This window comes from Myotis myotis, unplaced genomic scaffold (genome assembly GCF_014108235.1).
Source record: "Myotis myotis isolate mMyoMyo1 unplaced genomic scaffold, mMyoMyo1.p scaffold_m19_p_1, whole genome shotgun sequence".
NCBI classification, from domain to species: Eukaryota; Metazoa; Chordata; class Mammalia; order Chiroptera; family Vespertilionidae; genus Myotis; species Myotis myotis.
Genome location: NW_023416313.1, coordinates 56,644,992 through 56,651,715, shown reverse-complemented (window position 1 = coordinate 56,651,715; position 6,724 = coordinate 56,644,992). Strand labels below are relative to the sequence as shown.

Below are 6,724 nucleotides of genomic sequence, written 5' to 3'. Positions count from 1 at the left end.
GGATTAGACTTGGAAAATAAAAGTTAACTTTTTCTCTATCTGTAATACTCCTTTCCTTGATCTAATGTGTTAAACGCCAAACAAAATGTGCCAGGCACTGGAGATACCACCCTGAACAAGCAGGCAACATCCCTGCCCCCATAGAGCCTATGTCTGTGTGTGGATATATATGAAAGCATAGAGAATTGCAATATTGTAAGCACAGGTATGTGCGGGAGACCAGGTACCATATTTTCTCTTCCTCCCCGCAAACATTTAGTTACTAACTGTTCTAACATGCAGGAGAAACTCAGCAATAGTGAACTACTTCACTTGAATTGTTTTTTAGGCGATTTTCTCCCCAAGGGGAGGAGGATAGCCTGGACAACTTTCCATTGCACCATGTTGATTAAACATGGGATTCCCAAGGCTTTTTCCACATTTACTGTGCATTCACCCTTTCTCCTACTTATAACTGTTCTTACTCTTGACATGCAAATGTGAGAAATGTTTCTCTCTTCTTCTACACGTGGTATTAAAAGAGCTGTTACTCCCTTACAGGTTAGTCATGTCCGTGTCTGTCCACCAGCTGTGTTGCTGTCAGTGCTCAGAGGCCATTCCTCAGTCTGTTTTGTGTAGAGCTATCACCACTCCGCACGCCTCTGTTCAATCCTGTGGTTCCTGGATGGGGTGGCAATTGCAATGGGACAACGAGGTCTTTCCTTTTAAATCTTCAGTATCGGATCTGAGAAAAATAATTCCTTTCTCTGGGTCAGAAAGCCTGAGCTTAGAGGGTCAATGTGGGGAGGGGCCAATGGGGGACATCTTTAATACTTTCAACAATACAGATACATTTTTTAAAAAGAAAAGAAAAGAAAGCCTGAGCTTCCCTTCTGACCCCCACCTCAGGCTTCCTCTATGATTCACATACCTAGTATGTAAAGCCTTCCTTTTGTTCACCACCTCTTCAGAAAATCAAGTAAAAAGGACTGGTCTCTTTTGTTCTCACCCTCAATGTCCTTCTCTCTCCATAGAGCAATAAATCTGCTAAGATTCTGAAAAGAAAGGTAAAATGAGTTGTTAAAAATTCTGCTGCAGCCCTAGCTGGTTTGGCTTAGTGATTAAAGCGTTGGCCTGTGGACTGAAGGGTCCCAGGTTTGATTCCCGTCAAGGGCACATGCCTGGGTTGTGGGCACGATCCCCGTAGGGGGCGTGCAGGAGGCAGCCAATGATTCTCTCTCATCATTGATGTTTCTATCTCTCTCTCCCTTCCTCTCTGAAATCAATAAAAACATATATTTTTAAAAAATCTTCTGCAGCCCTAGCTGGTTTGGCACAGTGGATAGAACGCCAGCCCATGGACCTGATTGGACAGGTGCAGGAGGCAACCAATAGATGTGTCTTACATTGATGTTTCTCTCTGTCTCTCCCCCTCCCTTCCACTCTCTCCAAAAATTAAAGAAAAAAAAATATCCTCGAGTGAGGATTAATAAAAAAATCTGAATTTACCTGGTTAATTATCCACCCACCATTGGCCATCTGAATGTGAAATATGGCATGGAAACATGACATATCATGAGAATATCAAACTCTACTTTGGTGGTTTTTACCAGTGATAGGAGCCACAGTGGAGCCACTTGACACACCTAAAAGTCAGAACAGTACTCAAGTAGTATAAACAGCACAAATAACAACAGCAATAAAATAAAGAAAAAATACAGCTTCATTTTACTTGTCCTGCGTAGCTTAAAAGCATGGCACAGACTGCATTTGTTGCATGAGTAATGGCCCCCTTATCTTCCAGCTTGGTGCATCAATGGACTTCTATGCCTGTCCCACTTCTTAGCCCATTATCTCTGGTCATTCCATTTGTCACTGTAGTTATGTGACTCACAAGGTAATAATCTGGTGAAACAAGAAATGTTGAGTTCTCATCCTAAGCCAATAACTTCTCTTATAACCTTGTAGAGTTATTCAAGCTCCACATTCTCATCTTTAGAATGGCAGTGACAATAACCCACCTCATGGGTTTATGGGAAAACATTTTAAATTATGACAAAACACTCCATAAACAAAAGTCTGTGAAGCGGCATTGTTCTCAGACTTGTGCTGCCTTTCCAATTACAGAAAGAGTCAGTTACTGATTGATCATTACTGGAGCAGCAGTCCCTTCCCAGGAAGTGCAGCCACAGGGTGAAGGAGTGTCAAGATGAAATATGTATTCAAATATCCCTTTCACAACTTTGGATATCAGAAGCTGCGATCAGATCCTTTCCTTGTCACCAAAAGGACCTGGGCTCTTTGCATCTAAATTTAACATGGGGAAGCCTGTTAGAGGGGAGTCCAGGATGAGAATATTGATTTTCTTCCTTTACCTTTGCCATGTTGAAGGAGAATCATGAATGAGCATGAAACGAGCTGCTATCTCCCAGTCTTCTCACGTATGCTCAATGTCTGACAGTAACAAGGTTTAGCAGGTTGAACAGAAAATGCCCATGTGAGTGGCAAAATTGTGCTCATCACAAGACCCTAGTTTGCTAACCCTTTTCATTTTCCCCTTATCCCTGGTTCACTGGTGTGTCTCTGGGTAGATTTTTGCTCACTCTATTTCTTGCTTTGCTTCAGGAGGCTGGACCTTCTCCCTATTTCCAAAATTTTGGGATAAATTTCCACTTACAAAAGCTTTACATATGGTGAACATTTGCAGTTATTAGAGACAAAAGATGGTAGCAGTCATTAAACTTAACCCCCTGGAATACTCTCTGAATTTTTCTATGGTTTCTGTCTCAATGTTTCTCACTTCTCTTAAAAAAAAAAAAAAAAAAACTTCTTTTAACTCCATTCCCTTCTCTCTTGATCTATAATTTCTTCAGATTCTCAAGTGAAAGCTTGGAGTGGGATGAAAAAATTAGAAAGACGGAGAACAATTACCAAGCCTATATGTCCTTGCTTCCACACTTGCCCACCTCCCCCTTTCATGCTCTTCCCCACTCAGCCACTAGGAGGAGACATATTAGAACCTATCTAGGGGATTGCTGGGTGGCTTAAATCATATACATAGTACTAGAGGCCCGGTGCACAAATATTTGTGCACTCGGGGGAAGGGGGGGTCCCTCAGCCTGGCCTGTGCCCTCTCGCAGTCTGGGACCCCTCGGGAGATAACGACCTGCTGGCTTAGGCCTGCTCCCGGGTGGCAGAGGGCAGACCCAATCCCTAGGTGCAGCCCCTGGTCGGGCTCAGAGCAGGGCCGATTGGGGAGTTGGGGCGCCTTCCCCTGTCATGCACAGAGCAGGGCGGATTGGGAGGTTGCGATGCCACCCTCAGTCACGCTCAGGGTAGGGCCGATTGGGGTGTTGGGGCACCACCCCCTGTCACACTCAAGGCAGGGTCAATGGGGAGGTTGCGGCGCCACCCCCTGTCACGCACAGAGCAGGGCGCATCAGGGGGGTTGGGGCTCCGTACCCTGTTATGCACAGAGCAGGGCCAATCAGGGGGTTGGGGCGCTGCCCCCTGTCACGCACAGAGCAGGGCCCATCAGGGGGGTTGGGGCTCCGTACCCTGTTATGCACAGAGCAGGGCCAATCAGGGGGTTGGGGCGCTGCCCCCTGTCACGCACAGAGCAGGGCCAATCAGGGGGTTGGGGCGCCGCCACTGTCACACTCAGGGCAGGGCAGATGGGGAGGTTATGACTCTACCCCATCACACACAGAACAGGGCCCATGGGGGCGGGGGGGGGGTTGGGGTGCCGCCCCCTGTCACACACAGAGCTGCAGGGCGATCAGGGGGTTTGGGCGCTGCCCCCTGTCACACTGATCCCGGTGCCGGGAGGCCTCGCGGCTCCGCTGATCCCGGTGCTGGGAGGCATATTACCCTTTTACTATATAGAATAGAGGCCTGGTGCATGGGTGGGGCTGGCTGGTTTGCCCTGAAGGGTGTCCTGGATCAGGGTGGGGGTCCCCACTGGGGTGCCTGGCCAGTCTGGGTGAGGGGATGATGGCTGTTTGCAGCTGGTCACACACCCTTCAGGGTGGGGGTCCCCACTGGGGTGCCTGGCCAGTCTGGCTGAGGGACTGAGGGCTGTTTTCAGGCTGGGACTGAAGCTCCCAACCGCTCCTTTTTTTTTTTTTTTTTTTTTATTCTGGGCCAGCTTTAGCTCTGAGGCCTCGGCTGCTGAAAACAGGTTTCTGGCCTTTGTTTACCGTCTGTATTTGATGCAATGTTGCAGTCCAGCTGGCTGAAGCCAGCAGGTTTCTGGGGTTTTTTTAGCTTCTATATTCGCAACATAGTTGTAAAGCAGGTTTCTGGGGTTTTTTTAGCTTCTATATTCGCAACATAGTTGCTTAGAGTTGCAGCTGAGAGGCCGGCAAGTCAGGCGGGGAACGTTGGAGTCCTCAGTCACTGAAGCAAGCAAGCCTCCCTGTTCGCATCAGCTGCCTGGCTGTTGGCTGCCATCTTGGCTGCCAGTTAATTTGCATATCTTGGCCCTACTCTGTGAGTGACAGGGGGATTAGCCAATGGGAAGGGTAGTGGTCGTACGCCAATTACCATGTTTCTCTTTTATTAGTGTAGATGTAAAGCATTTATAACAATGCCTGACATTTACTCAGTAAATATTAGCTATTCACAGTAGCTGAAATACTGAAAGTTTCCTATAAATGACAGCCATTGTTATTATTTGGACAATATTCATCTTTATTCTGTTTTAGGGGGGTCTTCATTCTTTTTTTATTAAATTTATTCAAGTGGCATTGGTGAATAAGATTATATAGGTTTTGAGTCTTTGTGGAAAGTCACCCTGTTCCTGCTTCAGCAGTGCTTAGATGGAACCCAGTGCTAGATCCATCTCAGCCAGCTGCCCAGCGCCCTCAGACAGTCCCAAGGCCCCAGCCACCAGTCCAATGCTGCACAGCTGCCTCTCCTTAGCTGCCCCATAACAAGGACAGGGTCCGCCTCGAAGGTGCACCAGAACTACCACCAGGACTCAGAGACCGCCATCAACCGCCAGAGCAACCTGAAGCTCTACGCTTCCTATGTCTGCCTGTGCATGTCTTACTACCTTACTATTTTGACAGTGATGATGTGGTTTTGAAGAACTTTGCCAAATATTTTCTTCACCAATCTCATGAAGAGAGAGAACATGCTGAGAAAATGATGAAGCTGCAGAACCAATGAAGTGATGGAATCTTCCTTCAGGATATCAAGAAACCAGACTGTGATGACTGGGAGAAGGGGCTGAATGCAATGGAGAGTGCATTACACTTGGAAAAAAAGTATGAATCAGTCACTATTGGACTTGCACAAATAGGCTACTGACAAAAATGATCCTCATTTGTGTGACTTCATTGAGAATCACTACCTGAATGAGCAAGTGAAATCCATAAAGAACTGGGTGACCACATAACCAACTTGCACAGGTTGGAGGCCCTGAAACTGGCATGGCAGAGTATCTCTTTGACAAGCACACCCTGGTAGACAGTGATGAGAGCTAAGCCTTAGGCTGGCTTCCAGGGCACGGGAGTGACTTCCTAGTCACCAAAGCAGTAAGTGCATGTTGGAGTTATCTTTTCTGTAACTTGTACTAAAACATCCACTTATGTCTTTCATTTTTACTATTCCTTCAAGTAAAGTAATGTGGCATCCTCCCCCCCCCCAAAAAAAATTATATAGGTTTCAAGTGTACATTCCTATGATACATGATCTGTATATTGCATTGTGTGACCATCATACAAAGTCAAATCATCTTCCATCACCATATATTTGACCCCCTTTACTCTCTACTCCCAACCCCTTCCCTCTGACAACCACCATATTATTGTTTGTGTCTATCAGTTTTTGTATGTTTTTCTTGTTTGTTCATTTATTGCTCTCAGTTTTATATACCACATATGAGTGAAATCATAAGGTTCTTAATTTTTTCTGTCTGACTTATTTCACTTAACATGATATTCCTAAGGTCCACCCATGTTGTCACAAATGGCCTCAAAAAATTAAGAATACAGTTACCATAAGACCCAGCAACTTCTCTTTTGGTTATCTACCCAAAAATATTAAAAACATTTATTTGCAAAGATTTATGCATACCCATGTTCATTACAGCATTATTCACAGTGGACAAGACATGGAAACAAGCAAAGTGTCCTTCGATGAAGAAGGATGAAGATGTGGTACATGTATACAACGGAATATTACTTAGTCATTTCTATTCTTAAATTTTCTCTATCATAGTACCCAAGTCTTACATCATTGGTATTTTTTATTACATTTCAAGAAAGCTTCTTCAGAATTGTAAACTATACAACATATCTCATTTTAGCTAAATGTACATAAAAGTACAAAATATATCTGTACAAATTGTTTTAGAATAAATATATTGCCTCGATATATTTTGCATATTTTTTATTTGAGAAATAGAAATTATAAAAGAGGAGGCTGTTAAGGGAAAAGTTCTCATATCTGAGATGTATATTTGGGCTAAGGAAGATGGGGGGCATAGGGATCAGAGTGTTGCTTGATGTAGGTCTTCTTGAGAAAGTGATGTTTTAGCAAAGACTTAAAGAAACGAGCTGAACAGCTGGAAGAAGAGTTGGGGGGAAAAAGCCCCTTATATGGAAAGATGCCTGGTATGTTGGAAGGACACCAGAAAGGCCCACGTGGCCTTCCCTTATGGAGTGGAATTAGAAAGCAGTATGAAAAAGGTCAGGAGGATAATAGAGGGCCAGAGTGTTTAGGGTCTCAGAGACCATTA

General features: G+C 44.9%; 1 pseudogene; it reads left to right on the top strand.

Moving 5' to 3' along the window:
- Nucleotides 1-2,377: 2,377 nt before the first annotated feature.
- LOC118679088 lies at nt 2,378-5,468 on the top strand (annotated as a pseudogene).
- The last annotated feature ends 1,256 nt before the right edge of the window (nt 5,469-6,724 follow it).